General features: G+C 42.4%; 1 protein-coding gene and 1 long non-coding RNA gene across 5 annotated transcripts in view; both read left to right on the top strand.

Annotated features, from left to right (window-relative positions):
• The first annotated feature begins 13,223 nt into the window (after window positions 1-13,223).
• Window positions 13,224-16,118, top strand: LOC146893425 (uncharacterized). Of its 2 annotated transcripts, none has more exons than XR_015002928.2 (3): window positions 13,224-13,675; window positions 14,796-14,908; window positions 15,009-16,118. It is a non-coding gene; the product is annotated as an uncharacterized LOC146893425 (long non-coding RNA). The 2 variants fall into 2 exon arrangements; XR_015002927.2 differs by having other exon boundaries at window positions 14,649-14,908.
• Window positions 16,119-17,285: 1,167 nt separating this feature from the next.
• Far1 (fatty acyl-CoA reductase 1) overlaps window positions 17,286-24,536 on the top strand; it is a 50,552-nt gene continuing 43,301 nt past the window's right edge. Inside the window, exon 1 of one of the 3 annotated variants that reach the window (XM_085692933.2) lies at window positions 17,286-17,420. The gene's annotated coding sequence lies outside the window, so the exon portion shown is untranslated. The remainder of the gene's footprint in view (window positions 17,421-24,536) is intronic. The other 2 variants (XM_087908545.1, XM_085692934.2) reach the window with 2 other exon arrangements.

Raw genomic sequence — 24,536 nt, 5'->3', positions numbered from 1 at the left:
ACTGGGATGAGGAAGTCCTTGAAGTGGGGGACACAAGCACTCTCTTTCTTGGAAGTGATACTCTCTGGTTGTCAATAAGATCAGCTGGCATTTGAAACAACTGTACCAACCTCAAAAATGTGAGCTATGGCACCTTCCACTGAGAACTGGCTTATCCTAGGGGCCAAAGTCAGTCGTCTGGTCCAAGGCTCAAAACAAGACCAGCATCCTAGTCCAAGGTTCAAAATCAAACCTACACCCCCTAGTCCCCATTCTTTCCATCCTGTTTCTTTCCACTGTTGCTCTGGTCCTTTGGTTCTCTTGGCCACTAGCTCTCCCACAAAGACCTCCAGCAACACCATGAGTGCTGGAGACAATACAACCAACTGCTGATACCTTGGCACCCTGATTGCTGTTTTTAATGACTTGAATATTTCTACATTTTTTTATTTATTAATTATGTATACAGTGTTCTTATCCCTGAAGGCCAGAACTGGGCACCAGATCTTGTTACAGATGGTTGTGAGCCACCGTGTGGTTCCTGGGAATTGAACTCAGGACCTCTGGAGGAGCAGCCAGTGCTCTAAACCTCTGAGCCATCTCTCCAGCCCTTTCTACAATTTTTTTTAAAGGACACTTCTTTTCCCTTTGATGTTTTTTATTAAATAAAACCCATGGCATACTCCCAAAGCATAAATAAATAAAGCAAAACCCTGACTCCAGACACCAGCCTGACCAGTTCTTCAGCATGTTAACAGAAGTCTCCATTCTGTGTGACTAATTGTTCTTAAATGTCCATATGCTTTCCTGACCTTTCCCTTATCAGGTGGTAGTTTAAAGCCCCTTGGAGCCAGAATTGCTACTTTTCTTTTCATACGTGAAACAAGCAGTATGTATTCTGTGTTTGTCTTTCAGCTCTTAGGTCCTTCCCTTCTCTAACTTGATTTTTATTTTGATTTTGTATTGAGCTTCAAGTTCCTCTGGTCAACAGGACTCTGACCTGGTGATCAACTTCTTTTTGTAGTTAACAATTGTCATTGGGAACTTTGCCACACAAGGCACAAGTCCTCTGCTGACAGCTACAATGTTTACAGCCAGAATAAGAGCAAAGGCTGACGAATGCATCCTCTTTCCTCTTCATGCCCGTCCGGTGGTTTCAATGGTAAGTAAACACTTTCACTTTAAAGAGGTGGACTGCCCAAGTGACGAAAGGTTGATTAGTAAGGACACACTTAGACTGAGGAAGATCTGTTTTGTTTTGTTTTTTTTTTTTCCATTTCTCTTCTGGGACTTGAAGAGAATTCTTTCCTTTTATAATGTACATAATCAGTTTTTCCTTCTTGCAATGCTCTCTAGAAGTGGCTCTTTCTGTCAGGGCCTCAACTCAGTTTCTTTAACCATTTTGGTCTGTTTCTGGTTGTACTCAATATAGGGGAGGCGCTGTGGGACAATGGTTTGTACCCTGTAAAGGTTTGTCACTTGTATTGGTTTAATAAAAATGCTGATTGGCCAGTAACCAGGCAGAAAGTATAGGCAGGGTGACCAGAACAGGAGAATTCTGAAAAGAGGAAAGGCTCATCACGCAGACCAAGAGGAAGCAAAATGAAAATGCCTCACTGATAAAAGGCACTAAGCCACGTGGCTAACACAGACAAGAATTATGGACTAATTTAAGATGTAAGAATTATCTAATAAGAAGCCTGAGCTAATAGGACAACCAGTTTATAATTAATGTAGGCCTCTGTGTGTTCCTTTGGGACTGAATGGCCATGGGACTGGGCAGGACAGAAACCTCTGTCAACAGGGAGGTGAGAGAGAAACTAAGCCAGAGGTGCCAGAGAGATGGTACAGTAGTTAACAACACTGATACTCTCGAAGAAGAGTTTGGCTTGCTTCCTACCTATGTGGTAGCTCACAGATATATATATATATATATATATATATATATATATATATATATATATATATATATCCAGTTCCAGGTCATCTGATGCATTCTGGCTTCTGCCGGCACCAGGCATGCACACGGTGTGCATATATACATGTAGGCAAACACTCAACACATTCAAGTAAATATATATATATATATATATATATATATATATATATATATATATATGTAAAAGAAAGCCAGAGAGGAAAGCCAAGGACCATACCGCTGATACAACAGTGTTATTCCACAGTGCCCTCTATCACGCCCACTTCATGTCTCCTGACTTCTGTATCACCACTGTGGTTCAGAGAAAGGCTAAAGCTGGGGATGGAGCTTGTTTGGTACAGACCTTTCCTATCTTGCCTGAGACCCTAGTTGTATCCCTGACACTCCCACAAACGGGGTGTTATATTACATTCCTGTAATCCTTGTACCCGAGAGAAATTACAGAGGTTCAGGAGTTCACAGTCAGCCACATCGACATAGTGAGTTTGAGGCCAAACTGTGACACATAAAACTTTGTCCCCATGAAATATAACAGCAATAAAAGAGAAGAAGAAAGAATGAATAAAAAGGTGGCTAGCCCTGATTTCCTGTATGAAAAGGGGGGTGAGAAAGGCAAACTCACTCCAAGATTTCTGACCCAAATGAGACAATTCCTAGCTAGCTGTTACCTTATTTTCTCGGTAGCACTGTCTTTCCCACGCGTTGTCTCACTCATTTCATGTCTGGTGGCTCAGCTTCTGGCCCCACTCCACCACTCCATGCCCGTCCTGTTTTCTCTTGCACTAGTGCTAGCGGCTTGACAGGTGAATCACACTGTTATCATTTGGGAGGGACTGCAAGGCATTGGCAATGAGGAAAGGCATGTTTCTGATCCCTCGAGCTGTAATTCTGCCACTTACCTTGGAAATCCTAAAAACTGCATGCCCTGCTTTCTCTTGATTCACAGTTGCTGTTTCTGGTTTTCTTAGGCAGGGACTCAATGTATAGACCAGGCTGGCCTTGAACTCACAGAGATCTGCCTGCCTCTCCCTCTGAGTGCTGGGATTGACAGCACTCAATCCTACTATGCCTGGATTTCATCCATGTTTTTATTTGTAAATAAAATGTAATTTTATTTGTAAGTCCTCCACGAGCTTCTTAGCCATTCCATCTTTTCAATATATTCCAAAGTGAAGATATCTAATAGGCAAAGTTCAAGGGGAAGATAAGCCTGATTGTTTAAATTTGGGAGTTGGCGGCATTTATTTGATACATACAGAATGACGTTATCAGTGCTATCAGTTAGGTATCTCTCTTCTCTTTTTATTTACCCTAGGGTCACCTCCCACCCTTTTTCTGTGTATTGAACCAGGGCCTTCTGTTTGCTTGGTAAGCTTTCTATCATGGAACCACAGTCCCAGTATTCCTATAGTTTGAATCTTGAGTACCTGTCAAAGGTCTATGAGTTACAAGACTTGATTCAGGGCCAGTGGGATCATTCTGTTTATAGAACCCTGTGCATGCAATTTTGACAACCTGAGTTTGGTCCTTGGAACCCACAGTAGAATAGAACCAACCCCAACCCCTAAAAGCTGTCCTTTGACTTAGGCCCGTGCCACGTGCTCAAGAGCCGCACCACCGAGCTGTGTCCTAGGTCCCCTTTGATCTTAAAATTAATTTTTCAGGTATTTTGTTTAACAGGTGTCAATTAAAGCTCAATTTTTTTACACTTAAAGATGAATGTTTTTATAAAAATATATACAATAAGAAACTTTCATAGCTTTCTTCCCACATGATCTGGAATATTAGACTCTTAGAGGGATTCAGAGATATAGAAGTCCAATAGCTGAATTCCATGAAATGCATGTCTTAAGTTTTACTGCAGACTGCCAAATTGGTCTGCAAAGTACAATGAGTTACTTTGTGAAGTGCAATGTGCTACTTTGCAGGCAGTTTTTGAAAGAATTCCTGTTTCATCACATTCTTCCTGAAACCTTGTCTGACCTGCCTTTACTGTCCTTAGTGGTGTCTTCTCCCCCCACAAACCACCTCCTTACTTTATAGGATGAGAAACCCCAATGACTGATCATACTACAAAACTTTGACCCTTTGGCCCCTTGAGGATAAGCTATAAAAGTTTCACTAATTGACCAATAATTAAGTATGCATCTAACCACTTATTTTCCTGACCCCTAGTAGATGTTGTAACCACATGAAGTTAAGACACCTTCTCTGAGGCGCCACTAAGCTGTAATATGCTAGCACTGTCCGTGGCACATAATAGAAGTAAGGCCTTCAGTCAATATTTGCTGAATGTCGTATCACCTAGCAGAAATACAACTTAATGTCCCTCTTAGTCCCACCTCTTTTTTCCCTTCTCTTACACATGTAACCAGGCCTAATCAGTTCTCCATCTCATGTCTTTAATATCCCTGGCCTCCTGGCATTCCCACTTCCACTGCTGCCAAACCATTTATGGCTACCTAGATCTCTACCTTTGCTTCCCATACCCCATTCCACGTCCTTTTCTTTCGGCCCACCTCCCATATGATCACTAAAGTTGTCTTTCTGGTGTTGGAGGAAGTCCCGTTTATTTAAAACATATCAACAGTATGTGACCACTTGGTTTTTCATAGTTTTGTTTCAACTGATTTTTTCAAATCCATCTCTTAATCCATCTTCTCATCAAACATTCCTTTCCTCTGTCTCAGCCCCGAGGGAACCAGACTATTCATCATCTTTTGACTTTCTGGCTACTCTTTCCATTTTATGTAACATTTTACATGTTCAGCTTCTGCCCAGAAAACACATCTCTGACAATGTGCTTGCTCACCGTTAGCTAATCCCTCCCTTCCCTTCCTTCTTTGAGCCCCTTACACCGTCCTCCTGCATGCTCCCATTGGGTTTCCTAGTGACTCTTCTCTTGGTACTTGCATCTTACTGTGTTTGTCTCCTGCAACTGATCAAGCTGTTTGATAGAAATACAATGCAAGCTATTCATAATTTTAATTTTTTCTAATAGCTACATTAAAAAAGGGTGAAACTGATCTAACAACATTTTTACTTAATATTATACAAATTGAATATAAAATTAATACAACTTACTGTAAATTCTTTGTAAGACTTTTTTCTCTGTATTAAAGCACAAACGCAGTCTGGAACAGCCTCAATTACGTACTCAGTAACTCCCATACTTGACAGCTAGTGTGAGTATCAGGAGAAATCATATCTTGATCAGTTTTGTATTCCCAGGGGCTGGCATTGCAACAAATGCTGAGTGATTGTTAGATGACTATCGGGACACAGCTAAAGCAGCTAAAGTTGATTGATCACTATGGGAAATGCACTGTGATAAAGACTGTAAATATTTATCCCTTTCCATTTCAGCATATGGTTGGCTGATAGTCAGTGGTCACTAACTAGCTGTTAGGTAATTAGGTAGTTTAGAGCAAGTCATTTAGCGTCTCCTACTACCAAATTATTTACTTGTGAAATGAGGTAAAGAGCAGGCACAGTAACTTTAAGACCAGCTCTGAACCAGTTCGGCTGTAACTAAATGTGGACCCTGAGAGCAGTTGCCTTTGGGGCCAATGCTGTGTGGTCAACAGGGAAATGTTTTAGAATTGGACACAGTGGGCAGAGTTCTTGACTCAGTTATGTGGTCTTAGGGGGATTGGATTAAATTCCTCTATATTTTGTGTCCTTGTCAGTAAATGGAATTAGTAATGCAGGGTGGGTACATTCTTGTTGTGGGGCTTAAAAAATATCACCTCTTAGTTACCTGACATACTACGGAAAACAGAAGATACCTGTATTTTAACCTTTTCCCCCATAATTTAACAAACACCTTAGTCTTCCAGATGCCAGAAATTGTTGGTCAGTGGTTAAAAGATTCTAAGTTTCACAGCACCCCTAGGAGGAGGGACATTAAAATATTTTCTGTTTTAGTTTCAAGAAACTGAGGCTGAGGTTAAATAACTTGCTTGCTCCAGATCACACAAGCCGTAAGAAGAGAGTCATGATTCTACCCTAGGAGTCAAGTACTCAAATCAGAGCCCATAGTCAATGTGCTACACTTTCTCATGCCAACCGCTGCCAGTTTCTGTATGCTGTGGCACAGAGAAACTACACTCGGGACAATAAGAGATTGCAAATGAGACAAATGTGTTTCATTTCCTTGAACAACAGCCATACCTTTGTAGACACTTTTTTTTTTTTAACACATAGGTGTGGTCGGCTACTTGAAGTTTTTCCAGCTTAGGGCCTTTATTTGCAAATGTGCCGGAGAGAAAGCCTTACCTCACAGGCTCAAAGGTGTGCCTGCAAAACCATAGCCACTCAGGCTGTTTTCAGGAGGAACACTATCCAAAGAAAGGAAGCAGGCAGGTCAGAACCTGCGGTGCCCTTTGACGCAGGTTTTAGCGTAAAGATGATAGACTGGTGGTTCTCATCTTTGGGCATCTGGGGCAGCTCCATTCTGGCTCAGATATAAAAGTAGTAACTCTATAAGAAAGAAAGAAAAGACAAGAAAAAGAAAACATTTCCCAGGTCTCAAGGTACTACTGTTCCATTGCAGGTGTGCCAAGATGAGATCCAAACCATGATAGTCACACACACAAAACAAGACTCGGGTGACCAGATGTGCAAAGAGACTGGCCAACAAGATGACTTCATTTCATAACGATGATTGGAAAATTGAGAACAGATGCTATCTAAAGAAACAGTACAAGCACTGTGCTTAGGCAGGTGTGGCAACATATGCTTGTTCATCTCAGCACCTGAGATGTTGAAGCAAGAGGATTTCAAGTTAGATTCTAGCTTGGCCTACACAGCGAGACCCTGTCTCAAAAACCAACCCATGAACAGCAGCAACAACAACAAAGCACTTTTCTTTTCTTTTTCTTTCTCAAGGCCTATGAGCCAGGTAACACAAGTAGACCTTTATAAACAATCGAGGTTTAGTACAGGGCTCCTCAAAGTTGTGACTGTTTTTCACCTGCAAAAAATTTTACACAACCCTGAGAACATAGGTATATAAAACAAGTATATAAATCAAAATATTGATAACAAATTCTAATTTTTTGGAAGCAATCTGTGGTGTATATACATAATATACCATTTGTTACAGACAAAAGCAAATTTCTATTCTAATGACACTAATGAGACAGACAAACTGGTTTCTTTTTGTATGAAGAATTAAAGCTTGGCTATTTGATAATGCAGCACGCAGAGGATCTTTAACACTGTAAACAAACCTAAAGGGTTGACTGACATCTGTGTAACTGTCAATGTGGAGAACACCTTTATACAGAAATATGTTGTGCAAGATAGCAGATGTTTGGTTAAACCATCCCTGGAATCGTTGGACATCCTACCCTAATCCCAAACCAAAATTCCTTTAATGGTTCTCCATGAAATTCAAACAACTTAAACAAAAAAAAATTAAAATCAAACATTTTAACAGAATGCAAAGATATACTAATTTAATATACGGTAAAGAACCATGTTGTGAAAATATCATGGCTTTATCCTCCACAGTTAAACAAGTAATGTTGCTATATGAGCAGAAAGCTCTGTGTGTTTAGTAAATCCATAATACACAATAGTCTTGAATCTGAATTGGTATTTCAGGCAGAGTTCACTGGCCTTATGGGTTGTGATGGCACATGCAGTGCAAACTGTGGTATGTGTGTGTGTGATGTGTGCATATGTATGTGATGTGTGTGTATGTGTGTGTGATATATGTGTGTATGTGTGTGTATGTGTGTATATGTGTGTATGTGTACATATGTGTGTATATGTGTGTGGTGTGTGTATGTATGTGTGTATACGTGTGTGGTGTGTGTGTGTGTGTGTTCAAGGGAAGTCTTCTGTGAAGTCATGAGATACTGCACAGGTGAGCAATACCAGAAACCTTGGTCCATGACTTTGATTTTGAATTAATTTCTGATTGTTTCACGTTTAGAAATGTTTTACTGCTGCCTGGGTTTCTGTGACCCCCACATTCAGTTATGTGACTCTTCCATATGGGAATGTGAATGAGAACTCCTGGAAAGAAGCCACATCTGCAGGGTCCGATTGCTTCTAACTGTGGAGAGACTAGAGTGGGGCAGGCCCAGAGGCTAACTGTACCTTACCTTGAGCTAGTTTTAGTCTTTCCATCCACCAGCAGCTGCTCCTTGCCCACCTCTGTGTCAAAACTGACATCCTGTGGCTAATAGTCAAAAACCTTTGGCGTCTATGATCTTAGCACCAATCCCAAAGCTAAGGACGTTATCAAATAGCATCCTGGGCCTATGGAAAAGCTTCCCCACCTTACTGTACTTACCCCTCTGGTGTAGTCACCAATGTGTTTTAAACTTGTCTTGACTGATGACTTTCTTCCGTAAAACTATAAAACTTCATGAAGCTGCTTGCATGTTGGAACACAAAATCTGGGTTCATCTAAATCTGTGTTTCTAACCCAAGGTCACTCAAAATGCCTCCAGTATCACTATTTCTTATTCCCTTTAAGACAGCAGCTGTGTTATTTGTGTGCACAGGGTCATGACTCACAGTTTAAGGAGCTGGGAGTTAGAGGCGATCAGCTGAGAACCAGTCAATGATCAGAACACAAAGAGGGCTTTAAAGAACCAGGAACACAGCAGTTGCATGATGTCTCCACTTAGACTAAGCCTTCAGATGAAAACCAAATATCTTTTACAAGTCTCAGAAGCACCCAAGGCAGATCATGGGAAACGAGGAAATGAAACCAAGGGGATCTGTGTATACTTGCTCGAACTGGCAGTTGGTAGGCCAGAGAGGACGTTAGAAAACTGACAGAGTGTCTCTGTTGTTCATGTTTTCACTACAAGCCTTTAAATACTTTCCAAGGGGATGGCATTGAGTGGTAGAGTATTTGCCTAGCATGCCGCAAGGTCCTGGGTTTGATCATCAGACACACAGGCACACATGCACATGCAAACCTACGCGCACATACACATGCTCACACACACACTAAAGCTGACCAATTCTGGGTGTCATGATTGGGTACCGGATAAGGAAAGACTCACTAAATGAGCTGCAGAGAGTAACTGCCATAAATAGAGTTTAGTTCACCTTAGTAAAGTTGCCTGAAACTGTGAGTGAAGAGCGTTGGTGCATTTTAGGTATCGGTAATGACACACTACTGCAACTTCAGTTTTGTCAAACAGTTTTTTCCCTAACACATAACAGCTGTCTTCAAGTTGTCATGGAAACTGCAGTTAAGGCATGATAGAAATGCTTATGAATCTCAAGACTTTTTACAAGGGACATGCATAAGAATGTAATGAACACACCACACACACACACACACACACACACACACACACACACCCACACACACACACCGGTTTAATCTTGTCATGGAAGAGGCACATGGAGCATAGTAATGCAATTTATGCTATTTGTCAATAAACTTGAATGCCAACTCCATTTCTGCCAACTAGCAGCTGTGCAGCTTTGGGCAGGTTATTTGTTTCACTGAGTCTCAGCTTCTAAGAAACTCACATGAAAGTTTTAGCTGCTAGGGAGAACAGAGTAAAGACCTCACTAGAACTATGTTTCGTAAGACATTGACAGGAAATATATCATGAGCTGGAAAATGACACATGCCATAAGAAAAGTACTTTCTCGGGTCAGGGATAGTATTTGTATCAAGTTGTTTGATTTTGCTTGTTTTCTCTCCTCCCTCCCTCCCTCCCTCCCTCTCTCTGTTTCTTTCTCTCTCTCTCTCTCTCTCTTCTTTCTCTTTCTATCTGTCTTTCTTTCTCTTTCTCTTCCTCTTTCTTTTTGCCCTCTTTTATGCATGTGTGTATTTGGTATGCAGGATCTTGTCTGTGGGCACACACTGGTGTGTATGTGTGTGGTGGAGGAGGCATCTTCCTTGATTGTTCTCCATTTTATTTATTGAGGAAAGTTGTCTTTGCTAGCTAGAGTTCTCGGATTCTGGCTAAAGCAGCTACCTAGCTTCCCCTAGTGATTCTTTGCTTCTGCCTTCCCAATGCTGAGATAACAGGTTGCTATCATGCCTGCCTGGCTTTTTTCTCTTAAAAAAAACAAATAAACAAACAACAAAACAAATTCCCAAACAAGGTTTCTGGGGATCAAACTCCAGTTTTCTCACTTGCACAGCAAGCTCTTTATCCACTGAGCCAGTCCCCTTTTCTATTTCTAAAGAAGTTATGGAATTCTCATGTATTCATAAACAGCAGTAACTACATTCATGTGTAGAGTATTTTTTTCTTGTGTATTGTCGTAGCAAATGTGTGGTACCTGCCTTTAGGATATAAAACATAATACCACATTTTTGGCTTGGTATAATTTACTTTCATTTACAGAATACTGGTTCTGTGTACACTTCTTTCATATTTGAATAAAACTGCAATGCACTGAATCTCATACAGCATACTGTATGTATAATATCAGGGATATTACTTAGTAAAGATGAGCAAGGAAGTTGTCCCCCCTTTTGGTGTGTATGTGTGTACTGTTTATGCATGTGTGTGGATGCATGTCAGTGTGCAGCTGAGCACATATTCATGTGCATGTGTGTGTGGAGGCCTGCAGTGGATGTTGACAACCCTCTTCCACATTATTCTTTCAGGTGGGGTATTTCAACCAAACCCAGTGCTCACTGATCAGGCTAGTCTAGCTAGCCAACTTGCTCTCAGGATCCCTGCTCCAGTGCCTGAGGTCACAATTACAAGTGAACTGCCAAGTGTATCCAGCATTTATGTGGGTTCTGGGGATCCAAACTCTAGTCCTCTTATTTGATTGGTAACCGCTTTGACTGCTAAGTCATGTCCCGGCACTGAATGGTTTTTGGTATGTGTGTGGTGCCTGTACGGTGTGAAGGTGTATGTGTGTATGTGTTATGTGTGTGGTGCTTGCATGGTGTGAAGGTGCATGTGTGTATGTGTGTGGTATCTGCATGGTGTGAAGGTGCATGTGTGCATGTGTGTGGTGTCTGCACAGTGTGAAGGTGCATATGTGTATGTGTGTGGTGTCTGCATGGTGTGAAGGTGCATGTGTACGTGTGTGGTGTCTGCATGGTGTGAAGGTGCATGTGTGTATGTGTGTGGTATCTGCATGGTGTGAAGGTGCATGTGTGCATGTGTGTGGTGTCTGCACAGTGTGAAGGTGCATATGTGTATGTGTGTGGTGTCTGCATGGTGTGAAGGTGCATGTGTACGTGTGTGGTGTCTGCATGGTGTGAAGGTGCATGCATGTGTGTGGTGTCTGCACGGTGTGAAGGTGCATGTGTATGTGTGTGGTGTCTGCACGGTGTGAAGGTGTATGTGTATGTGTGTGGTGCCTGCATGGTGTGAAGGTACATGTGTGCATGTGTGTGGTGTCTGCATGGTGTGAAGGTGCATGTGTATGTGTGTGGTGTCTGCACGATGTGAAGGTGCATGTGAATGTGTGTGATATCTGCACGGTGTGAAGGTGCATGTGTACATGTGTTTGGTGTCTGCATGGTGTGAAGGTGCATGTGTGTATGTGTGTGGTGTCTGCATGGTGTGAAGGTGCATGTGTATGTGTGTGGTATCTGCACGGTGTGAAGGTGCATGTGTACATGTGTTTGGTGTCTGCATGGTGTGAAGGTGCATGTGTGTATGTGTGTGGTGTCTGCACGGTGTGAAGGTGCATGTGTATGTGTGTGGTGTCTGCATGGTGTGAAGGTGCATGTATATGTGGAGGCAAGGGGTCAATGGCAGGTGTCTTCTTCGATTGTTCATCCACCTGCCTTTTTGAGATACTGTCTTTCATTAAATCTGGAGCTCATTGATTAGGCTAGGCTTGGCCAGTCAATGAACTCTACTGATCCACCTGTCTTTGCACTACCCTTCCTCAGGACTACAGATACCCACTGGCACGCCTGGCTTCTTATGTGTGTGCTTGGACTCTGAACGCAGGTCCTCATAATTGTGCCATAGGCATTTTGCCAACTAAGCCATCTCCCAGTCCAATTATAAATTTTGGTGTTCATTTTTAACTAGATTTCCATGAAAGCAACAAACACTCGAGATAAACAGCTTAAAAGGAGGGAATGTTTGCATTGGCATAACGTGGGGGAGGGGGAGGTGTCCACGCCACATTCAGACACATTCCTTCTGCCTATGTCAAGACAGTATATCACAGCAGGGAGCATGCTGAAGCAACTCCTCATGATTTATGGGAAGCAGAAAAGATTGACAAAGGAGGCAGGGTCCCAGTCCCCTCTGAAAACACACTTCTGGTGACCTGAGACACTCCGCCCTACAAAGTCCCACCTTCTAGTTTGTACTGCTTTTCAAAGATACCAAGTTGAGGGTCAAATTTTTCAAGTATGAGCCTTTGAGGGACAACCCAGGTCCAAACTATCACAGTTTTCATACATTTTCTGGGGCAAAATTCTCCATTGTGTTTGCGAAAGCTAGTAACTGCTCACTTTCTATAAATCTGAGTTCAGAATGATGGTGCGTTATAGGGGTGCTGGCTACACAACATACCCCAGCCATGGCGCTGCACCATTCTTGAGTCTGAAGATTTGAAATCCTTTTCCAGAAAGCTCTTTGCTCTCCGTGGGAAGGTCTCTGCCCATGGGCACATGTGCTAGATACACATACATCTGAACCAAAATTGTTGTCAAGATTTATTTATGAATGTTTGCTTGACAGTAAGTTTGTGCGGCACACACGTGCCTGGTGTCTAAGGAGGCCATAAGAGTGTGTCCTTAGACATGGAGTTCCAGACATCTGTGAGCCACCATGTTGATGCTGCCAGCAGACAGGTCCTCTGTAAAGAGCCACAGGGGCTCCTAACCAATGAGGCCTTCCTCTAGCATTCAAAGCTATTGCTAAATCACAATGGAATCATTAAGCGATTACTTGAATAATTCCGTTGCCTTCCTCAGAATTAAGTATGAACTTTTGTAATTATATACAGATAGCCCTTAAAGGTATTTTTGTGTTAAAAATTTTGTGAAGAATGTGTTTTCTAGAAATGGTGCCCGAACGCATACATACAGTAGACTGCCAAGCCTGAGTAGTGACTTAATATTGGAATTGTCTCTTTACAGCCATGCTCTGTGAGAGAGATTGCCACATTGAACTTTATATGCCCAGTTTAGTGATAAGTAGTTTAAATAAAGGCATTTATCAAAATTAAACATATTACTAAATGAATAAACATGACTATTATATCTTTATCTTACTCTGGTGTACTTTCAGATTTATTATTCAGTACAAAGGGTCTCTCTCTCTCTCTCTGTGTGTGTGTGTGTGTGTGTGTGTCGGGGGTGGGTGGGTGTGTGGCACGCAGACAGGCTTTTGCTCTGTTTCTCTGGCTGCCTTCTAACAATTCTTAAGCTCAAGTGCTCCTCCTCCCTTGGCCTCTCAAGTACTTGGGACTGCTGGGGATGTGGTTCAATGGCGGAGCGCTTGCTTAACATGTCTGCGGGACTGCATCTAAGATAGTAGACTGAAGGTAAGCTGCTATTAGCTGCTCAGTGATCTGTGATCTTCTTTCGAAACAACTGCACTAGACTGTGAATTCATGGAGGATAGAAGCCATGGGATTCAAGTTCATTTCCTGGACTGTTTGGAGTGTCTGCCAGGGTGCAGCTCCACGAGTGCTTTCATGCCTTCAGAATCATAGGATCTCCACGAGGGGGGCAGCAGCAGGAGATCACAGAGGAGGCTCAGAGAGGGTTCAGTATTGATGAAGAAGCCAGAGGCCTTGGACTAGACTAAGGACTCACTGCAATGAATGCTTGTAAGTAAAACTGTGTGGGCAGGGCAGTATACTGTATGACACCCATATGGCTCCTGATGCCACAGCAAGGAAAAATACGTGATGTGGAGGTGGGAAGGGGGAGGAGAGAAGTGGCACACACACGACCCCGGAGCTGAAGACCGTTGTGACAGGCGTGAGGGAATGCTGCAGTTGATAGAGGAACAGGGCATGCCCAGAGGGGCTGGCAAAATTTTTCTAACTGTAAATTTTTAATTTTTGTATTATTATTTCCTGTGGAAGGGTTACAAAGGTGGAGGGCAGACATGGAAAGACTGGGAAATGAGTGGAATCAGGGTATATGATATGAAATTCCGAAAGAATCAGTAAAATTATATTTTAAAAAAACAAGGTCAAGGATACATACATTTAAGGAGATCTGTACAGTTGTACCCAACTGTGAGTCTTTTAAAACAACAAACAACTGATTGAAATGATAGACTCTTTACATGCTGTATGGGACCTGAGTAACAGTTTTTCTTTTCGGCCCCAGCTATTGACTCCTAAAACCAAATGACATTGTTTCAAATGAGTAACAGTAGGCCATAGGAGACCCTTTCCCACGCTCTGTAAAAAGGTCTCAGTACAAGAATGGACTAATGTTGACCTCTTAGTGTCTTACGGTCTTAAAATGACATTTGAAAAATTGCTACCTGGATAGTCTTGCAAATTAAAATATACATATATACTTGTTTGCTTTGACAAAATAAGTACATTTTGCTATTGTGTATATGAGATACAATTATATATGATCTGTTTGTAATAACTATGTCTCTGTGTCATGATACTAATTGCTGCTGGCTCTATGGGGTACTTCTTAAGCTATGCAAGTCTTTTTTTTTAAAGCTTGCAAAGTGTTAGACATATGTAAGTCTGTATGCAATTTCTGAAACAGATGTACTGTTGTTGTGTTTTTATAAAACCTTGTAGTTAACTATTTTCTGTTATGTGATAGTCTTGTATTTATAAAGCGTTGTGACCCAGCTGTCTGCTAGCTGTCAGAAGCAGAGGTATAGCTTCTGACAAAGGCATCTGGACAAGATTTGTGGGGTGAAGCCTCTGGCTGCGTGCAGCACAGTGAGTACTTCCACGCCACCAACAGGGATGGGCAACAAAACAAGCCCCAAACCCCAAGGGAAATCACCTGGTACCATCCAGTCTACCCTGAAAGCTCTAAGTGTGTGTTACTCGCAGGAGAAGCAGAATGGACTTCAGGTATGTCTGATCTGAAATCTACTCCTACCCCAGTTTGAGCCTAAGGTTCTTTTGGCGCTGACTTCTTGACATCTGTTCCGTACTGTCCTCTTCCCACTAGGAGGGATCAGATCATACCAACGAGGATGAAGGCTCTCCTAGCGTCCTGGGACAGTGGAGAACAGATCATCAGATGGTTAATCAGTGATGCCTTCAGAGAACATTGCTCTGAGAAAAGTTGTCGGAACTAAAAGAAAGCCATACTGGGTATGGAGCAGGTACCTGCAATCCCAACACGTGGGAAGCTGAAATAGGATTTTAAGTTTGAGACCGGGGTAGGCTTTATGACTCCAACCCTGTCTCAAACCAACAAGATGGGGTTACCTGTGCCAGTCCTTCCAAAAGTAAAAGCTAAGGGGTTATGAAAAACACTTCTTGAGCCTAGCTCTCTGGCACTACATGTGCTCTAACCTTGGGCTCTACATGAATTTTATTATAATCGTTTCAGACACATTCCACCTCAAGACTGAGATTTTAAAACAAAAAGTGGGGAACTTTGAAGAAACGAAGCTATTCTAAAGAGACACTTGTGTTTCTCAGACTACTGAAACAATGGACCCAATAGAAATAGGGATTTCCCTAGAAATCTGACGCTGGAGAGAAAAAAAAAAAGAGGCCAGTCAGAAAGGGAACAAGTCTTCTAGAAAGACATTGCACACGATTTTAACAATGTATCAGACCAAGTTACAGGATGAGACTGAAGCCCAGATAATGATGGGCCAATGGCGGTTGAGATCACACACTGACCAGGACACTGGCTCTCTAAACTTGAACCTCATTTCAGGACACTGAGGACTGACTGGCGGTTCACTGGGTCTCTTTGTCTTTCTTCCCAATGTGGTAACATTGAACACACCTCCTTCTTTTGTTCTACATTATTAAAGCTTCTTGTTTGGCTTGAGGACAAGTGGCGCAACCTGGCCTGGAGAACCCAATCAAGTCCAATAATAGTATGTTGCCTATGTTTTAGTAACTCCCCCCCCCCCCACACTTCCCAACACACTCATGAAAGCAACCATAATTATACTCAGTGAGTTAAAAAAAAAAGGCATCAGAGTAGGAGAAGGCTTGTTGGGGATATGGGTTTCACAGATGAGAGGGCAAGAGGGCTGTGTATGTAAAAATGCCCCAGACAAACATGAAATTGTCAAATAAAAACATTTCGTTTGGAAAAGGAGAAACCCTCATACTCCAGTCGTTTGTAGTTTTCAACTTTTTTTTTTTTATCGTTTTAAATTATGTGTATGTGTGTGTGTCTGTATGTGGGTACGTGCACGTGAGTGCAGGTGCTCAATGAGGCCAGAGACTGGTACTACTGGCAGGTGGTTGTGAACTGCTCCATGTAGGGTACTGGGAACTGAACTCGCCTTTTTTGGAAGATCAGTACTTGCTTTTAAACCACTAAGCCTTCTCTCTAGCCCAGGTTTGTAGTGTTTGAATGACAGCCAAATCCTGGTGTTAATTATGAAGTGATTACCAGAATCTTGTTATTTCAAAAACTGTACGTGAAGCACACAGCCCCACGAAATCTTCACACACCGGGGTAACCACCACTGGATCGAGAAAAATCAGGTTCCCAGCTGGCACATCAAGTTCCCTGGCACCCTAGCCCTCCGCGCACACCCCACCCTCCAAGGCCATAGTACCGAAACTTCTCTCACGGTTCCTACATCTTGCAGGAGATTGTTTAGAAGAAGTACCGACTACGCGGACAGTCTGGTGGAGTGGATGAGAGCTCATCTCCTATCATCCCTATGGGCCCTTCTGGAGGTCTACACAGCGATGGCTCCGCATTCTGAGGAGCCAGGCTGGCAGTTCTCTGGCAGGATCGTCACACCCAGCTATGGATGTGGGTAGCCAGACCCACCTGGGGCGCGCCAGGGTCCACGGTGGCAGGACCCAAGCACGCCGCAAGGGCTGCTGGGCGGGCTCTCGCGCCCGCTGCGGGCTCCGCACCTTTCGCGCGGGCCGGGCTCCCGTGCAAGGGTAGTCGGGCGTGGCACCGGGCGCGACCCTCCGGATCGCGCGTGGCCGGGGGCGGCGCTGCTGAGCCGGGATGTGCGGCGCGCTCCCATTGGCTGCGCTCCCCCCCCCCACCACCACACCGCCCAGCCGCCCACCCACCGGCCTCTCTCCGTTCCCCCATTGGCCGTCAGGCCCCCGGACGGGGGGGGGGGAAACCTGGTTTGGGGGTGGGAGGCTGAAGAAGAGTGGAAGGTGAGCGGTTCTCCCGGGAAGGGTGTGCGCGAGAGCCAATCAGGAGCAGACGTGGAAAAGAGGCGCCGCGCCAGCCAATCAGATCCCGAGGCGCCGTCGGGACCCGCTGACGCCAGAGCGGCCGCAGCCAATGGGCGCGCCGCTGTCTGTCCGCTCTTCGGCGGCCGGTCGGGGGCGGTGAAAAGCGAGTGAGGAGAGCGCGACGGCGGCGTAGCCATCGCTGAGGGGAGAGCGAGGCCCGAGCTTCCGCATCGAGGTGAGAAGCACGGGCTCTGTCGCAGGCTCGGCCGCGGCCCCTCCGCGCCCGGCCGCCGTTTTGCGGGCGTCCCCGGCCGGGCTGCGCTGAGGTGGGGCCTGCGAGCCGCCCCGCCCCCGCCCCGCTGCGGCCGCCTGGAGGCGGGGGCACCGCCTCTGCCTGGACTGTCCCTGCGCGGCGTGGCCGGGCCGCCGCCCTCCCGACAGCCGGGGCCGCGGCAAGGGAGCGGAGAGGGGCCTGGCCTGCAGCCCCGGGAGCCGGGGGCGCCGCCTGCAGGGGGAGGCCGGGCAGAGGCGGCCACGGTGGGACACGGAGTTAACGGAGGAGGGTGGCGGCCTGGGATTGAGAGATTCCGGGTTGAGGAGGAAGAAAGTGATGCTCGGGAGAGGGAGTCCAGTGAGAGGCCCCTGGTCCGGTGTGGGATTGGCCTCTGGGAAGCAGGCATCGATGGGGTTGAGGGGAAATCGGCTGAGAGATGGAGATCTGGTTTGGGGTTTGAAGGTTAAGGTCTCTGGACCAATGGGAACAGGGCATGTGGAGTGTAAGAAGGCACCCAGAAACCGGAAGGTGGCCGTGGGGTGAGAGATTTTAGGGTAGGAATGAATGGAGGATGTTTGGATAGAAGGTGTTATTTGGCCTCTTGGAAAGTATGCAGGGTGCAGTCAAGGTGGCTTTCCGTGTGCTTACTGAAGGGTGGGGATCTTTTGTGAATAGTGAAGTCAGAACTGAGTTGAGGGAGCGAGTGCCTTAACATGACTGCCCTTCCACGCCGTACTTAGGAAGGGCGGAACACAGTTCTGCTACCGAGTCTGATCTTTGTCCTGTCCCCCTGATGATCCATCCAAGTGTTTTGCCACAGCTCACACAAACTTACCTATCTCAGAAGTAATGGGTATTAAGTATTATTTGTTTTTGATTTGGGGCATTGTTTAATTCTTTATATGAAAAAGGAAAATGTTAAGAGCAGCATTTTAAGATTCAGCTACTTTGTTGGGTATGTGTAATATCGCATAAAAAATGGTGCAAGGTCCCTTACAGAAACAAAAATGAGGATTAATGCATAAATAAAGTTTGCAGTCTCGAATGAGCAATCTTTAATGTAGTGAAACTTATATTATGTTTGTTGGGTAGTTGATTTCGATTTTGAGAAGTTTTGTAGTTAAACAAAAATTTCTTTTCATTTGAGAAAGACATTAGTATATGTGAGTTATTGCTACTGCCTTCCTCCTTGAAGCTTCTATGGCTTTGGTTTGTAGGGTGCAGGCAGAGTTAGGAGGCAGCGAAGAGGGGATCACATTCCCAGTGGATTTAAATGGGAGGGATAATTTCTACTTGAGGGCAGGAAAAAGGCCTTTGAAGAGTTACCATGTCAAGGGCAAAATTCAAGAGAGCAGTTATATAGATGTTTCCTTGTTCACCAGATTAGTATAGAATTTTAGCTACTGGATCATTCTTCAGGACGTGGAAGGTGTTTTTGGGTAATACACTCACTGTAGTCATGTTTTGTCCTTATTGGAACCTAGTGCCCAAGTGTGCAGTTACCTGTAAGCAGAGAAACAATTCAAGTCAGGTCAAGCAGGGCAAGTTTCTTGAGAAAGGTGAATTTTGATCATTTGCACAAGGAGTTGGTTTATGGGTAATTAGACACAAGGGTGATTACAATCCAGTAGTTTGGATGAAGTGTAAGCAACTGTAGACAAAAAAAAAAAAAAAACCACACAAATGAAAATGGTTTCTAAGGCAAATTACAGATAAATCTAAATGAAGGATTAGGTCCGTGGTCATCAGCTAAGCCTCCTCTTAAAGCTTGGTTGATAAGTAGTGGTTTCATATGATGATTTGGAAGGAAACAGAACAGTTGGACTGAAGATGAGCAGTAATGTACAGTGCCTCAAAATATTTTTTGATAGCTAGAAATAGCAAAATTTATTAGTTGCTGCTCGGTGCCAGAAACTGTTTTGAGCTTTCCAAGTATCATCTTTGGATTGTAGGTGAGGGAGAGGTTCAGACAGATTTATCTTGCTTACCTCAAGTTACACCAGCTATTACATGGCAAGTCAGAATTGACAGAATCAGTTAGTAAACATTAGTTGAGCATTTGCTTGATGCCAGGCACTGGTAAATGCTGGAGATTCTTAACTTACCAGAAAATTCAAAGGTTAGATCTGAGCCTCTTATAGAAGAAACTTGTTATAAAAGAAGTCAGTAAAGAAGAAAAAGATTGCTCGGAGAGATTTTGTAGATACTGAGGACTATGCTGTTTAGAGACGCCTAGAGTTGACTTTTTAGAGGAAGACTCAGAAGAACAATGACTAAGAAGAAACCACCAAGGAAAATAAGGGGAAAAAATGTGAATGCTGAAGTGAATTGTGATTTGGGCCAATAGTCATGCTTAGTGGCGGGTATTTAATTTAAATATTTAGTGTGGTTACAGCTATCATCATTTTCAGGGGAAAAATCATAGCAGAACCCCTTATAATGCTTTATTCTTTGACTTAAAAGAACTGAGTGTCTTAAAAATGCTTGTACTTTTTCCAAACAAAAATGAGTATTGTTGTATTTATCATTAAGGGATAGCAACCATTTAATAGAAACAGGGCAATAGGGAATATGTAGGTTTAAACTTGGAGTGAAAGTAGAGATGATCTTATTTGATATCTGTTCCATGAGCTATTTTGGAAGACCTGTTCTCATGTTGGAAATTATAGTGATATATTATTTGTGTTTTAATAAATAAAGCTTGCCTGAAGGTCAGGGCAAAGCAGCCACACTAGTCAGTCATATAGACCAGGCAGTGGTGGCACACACCTTTAATTCCAACAGCCACACTAGTTAGCCATAGGTGCTGGACAGTGGTGATGTATGCCTTTAATCCCAGCATTAGAGAGGAATATAAGGCGGGATGAGACAGGAACTGGCTTTTTCAGTCTGAAGATTTTATAGAGGTAAGAGCTGTCTAGTGGCTTGGCTACTTTGCTTTTCTGATCTTCAGGTCGAACCCCAATATCTGTCTCTGGGTTTTATTATTCGTGCTACAGAAAATGACTGATTTGTTGTGAATTGAAATGGTATGTCCTAAAAGATGGCGTTTACTGAAGCCATAGGACTAGGTTATTAAAGTACCTTGAGTCGTAGAGATAGGGTCCTGACTTTCCTGAACATTTATTTTCTTAGAGTTTAAGAAAAGAACTTCTTCCGCTGGTCTGAAGAGGCAAGCAGGTCTCTTCCCCGCCCCTCCTTTCTCCTAACCCCTTCCCCTTCTCTCAATAAACTCCTCACCTAAACTCTTTCTAAAAACAAAGCAATGAACCACTCATAGAAGGGTCATATTAACTTTCTTACATCCTACCTTCCCACATATGGTTCCCTTGTTCCTCTCTTTGGTGGTTTGATACAGACTTACAAGTTTTACTTCAGTAAACAGTATAAAAATGCTACATTTATGTTTAACTCATCTACTTAAACAGTTAAAAATTCACTTTTGGGACTTGAGTGATGGCTCACTCAGTAAAGTGTTTGCTGTGCAAGCATGAAGATCTTAGTTTGGATTTCCAGCACCCACAGAAGAACTGACATAACATGCCTGTAATCTTAGCACTGGGGAGGGGAAACAGGAGGATTCCTGGGACTTGGTGGTTTACTAATCTAGTCAAATCAGAGACTTGTCTGAAAAATAAAGTGAGAAGCGATGAGGAAAATATCTCATGTCAACCTCTGGCTTCAACATGCAGAAGCACACACATGTATAACACTCGCATGCACACACACCACACACACACACTTCACTCTTGTATTCCCAATTCAAAGAAAACATATTAAGAAAGCAGCTCTTTGTTTATCAACTAATTATTCCCAAACAAACTAGGAGGATTTCCCCAAGGGTCAGTGCAGATTGAGTCCAATCTCATAAATGAAGAGGGAGCAATAACTTCCATTCGGACTGTAGAAATTGTGGAATAAGTGTAATGTGATTTCTCTTTCACCTAGACACTGTATTATGTTCCTTAATTAAATGATCACAGCTACTTTCCTTTTTTTATGTATGTGCTGCATTTTATAAATGAGGAAACTGAGGCTCAGAGAACTTAAGTTAGAGAGCTAAGTGACAGAATTAGGACATAGTCCTTACTTTGGTGGGGCGTAGTGTCATGTGTCTGTAATTGCAGCACAATTACAGACACAATTGGGAGACAGAGGCAGGAAGATTCTTGAGTTTGAGACCAGCCTGGATTGCATAGCACGATCTTATCTGAGAAAAGCAAACAAACAAAAATCCCCAAATCTATGTTTTGTTTCTGAAATTGAGACAGATAAGGACTTGACTTATTTATTTATTGATATCTCTAATTGAAAAAAAGTGTCATATACTCTCCAGTATTTAATAGCTACTTGATACCTTAGAAGATAGATCTCAGTCCCCTCCTCTTCTTTGAGATAGGATCTAATTCCAAGTCCTAGTTGACTTGGAATTCTCTAGGTAGACCAGACTGGTCTTGACGCACAGTGATAGTCTACTTTTCTTCCTGAGTGCTGAGACTAAAGGTAAATGCCTCCATACTAAACTCCTGCTGCAGATGTCTGTGCCCTGTGACCCTACCTCTAAACAAATAGTAGTGAGCTTGTTTCTTACAGGGTCTGTTATATTACATTTTCCTGTTTTAGAGATGCATGTTTCAGCATTTAAGTATTTTTAAAAAGACAATATATTTGATAGTATATCTTTAAAATGTTAGGAGTGGATACTGTATCTTAAAGCCAAATATCCCTGAGAATTGAGGAAGTAATGGTAGATGCATTAGATGCATGTAGTTTTTAATGTGTAATGGTTTTAGAAATTACATTTTCTTCCTAGCCCTTCCTTATTTATCATTTATTTACTTTCCTTTAAATTATTGCTCATTTTCTTTAGTTAATATGATACAGAAATGTGTCATAATGCAGAAAATTGAAATTAGCAGGTTTGAGTTTTAATTTTGTCGTTGTTAACAATTTCATGTTTAACTGTAGACAAGTCACTTCCTGTCTCTGACTTTAGTTTCCTCATCTGTTTCTGGTGACAGGGAGTAGAACCTTAAAAACTACGGTTGCTTTTTACCTCGTTTTCCCTTTTTAATCTCCCTTTCTTCCCTCCTGCCATTTTTGTCATGGATTCCTAAGAATATGGTTGTGTTCTTAATTATAATCTTTTTGCTATCTTACCTTTACTGAGATAGGCTCTCTTATAGAACTTATACTCGTTAAATTGTTCATAAAGTAATGGGTGGATGTTGTCTCTTATCTGAGCTAATAAAGACATATTAGAAATATGTATGTATGTATGTATGTATGTATGTATGTATGTATGTTAAAGCTGTTGAGAATCTACTAACATTGTAGCTTAGTGGCAGAAAAAGTACTTGGCATTGCCTGCAATGCCCAGAGTTCAGTTCCCATACCACAAATAACAACATTAAAAATGTTGAAGTTAGCTGGATCCCAGATCTTGGGAGGCAAAGGCGCCTAGGCAGATCTCTGTGATTTGAGGCCAGCCTGTTCTACATTGTGAGTTCCAAGACAGCCAGAGCTGTCTGTGACCCTGTCTTAAAAAATAAGGCTGAAGTTTCATTGGAAGTTAGTTTTGCCTAAGCATTAAATGTTTAGCCAAACTAGATCTGCTCTGTTCTTCACAAATGTACAAAGGAGAAAACTCATGTGCCTGTCTTTAAGAAGCCTTCTGTTACTTATCCATGAGCTTTAAAAGTTATATACTTCTGGTCCATACTGCTTCCTAGCTTGTACCCCATCTACTTTCCCACAACTTCAAAGCAAATTAAAGAACTAAACTGCCACACAGCCTAATGTTAATCAAAGTGGAATAGAAATGTTTTTCATCTGAATGTATATTTTGAAACTTCTGTTTTCTATGGTATTGTGCAAGAGAAATCAGATGCAATAAGGTGCTGTGGGGCAGATAAACTGTTAGGAGGGAGACTGAATATGTGCACTGGAAACAATGTAGCAGTGGTTGGCTGTGTACTTTAAACAGGTATTGAGTTGAACACTTTTGAAATGAAGTAGAATTTATCTATGTGGAAAGAGAAGAACTAGTAGGTGGTATGGTGAAGGAACTTGCACAAATTTATGCATGTATAGAGAAAAATCTTAACTTTGGCTTCAGTTGCATGGTAATCAGTATCTCTTTATCTTTTAAACCCATATAAGGTATTATGGGCATAGTGAGGATCTTGCATCAGTTCTTGGAAAAAGCCATTTGTTGTACTAGAAATTAAGGCACAATGTTTTATGAATGTATATTTGTCCCTGGTGGATTATTTGGCAATTCCCATTAAAAAGTGCTGTTATCTTATAAATATTGTGTGCCAACATGTAATAATCGATGTACTTTGGCTAAAGTGTGGGTGTGTGCCATTTCTTTTAGGTACAAATCACTTGGAGACTTTAAATAATGTCTCTTTTGTGTACATACACATGTTAACTATTTGAGAAACTTAAGATTTTGAAACATATAGTTTATTGTAGTTCATGGAATTCTTAGAAATGTGGACTTGGAGAATCATGAGATATCTTTGAACTGGGGAAATTTATATCATGTCATCTTGTGAAGTATTTTAAAAATAACTTTTTTCCCCCTAGAATGCAGAAGTCCTTAAGTTTTATAAACCTGAACATCTTCATAAAAATTTGTCTTGTCTCCTTAGAAGAAAACCTGCGTTTAGATTTTTGTATAACTTTAGTGCTTTCTTAAAACTTTCAGAGGCTAGGCTGTAGCTGTAGCTCAGTGGTCCCCAGCATGGCTCTTGGAACTTAGTAACAAAACCCTTTGAGGTCTGTGGATCCTGGCTTAATAACGTCTTCCCCTTTGTGCAGTGTTAGAGATTGAATCCAAGGCTTTGTTCATACTTGGTAAGTGTTTTACCCCTGAACTGTAGTTCTAGCTGATAATTCATTCTTTAATGTGTAGGCAGAAGGATACTGTGAAAACTTAGCTCTGTTCTATTTTATGTCATGTTTACCTTTACAAGTAAGTGATTTAATAGGGATTACAAAATTATGAAGTTTATCATGAAAATACTTGCTTAAAAATTAGACCCACTGAATTCTTGGGGGAGAAATTAA

Source organism: Myodes glareolus, chromosome 7, assembly GCF_982192425.1.
Source record: "Myodes glareolus chromosome 7, mMyoGla1.1, whole genome shotgun sequence".
NCBI classification, from domain to species: domain Eukaryota; kingdom Metazoa; phylum Chordata; class Mammalia; order Rodentia; family Cricetidae; genus Myodes; species Myodes glareolus.
The sequence above is the reverse complement of the archived record's forward strand: the minus strand, read 5'-3'. Positions and strand labels throughout refer to the sequence as shown.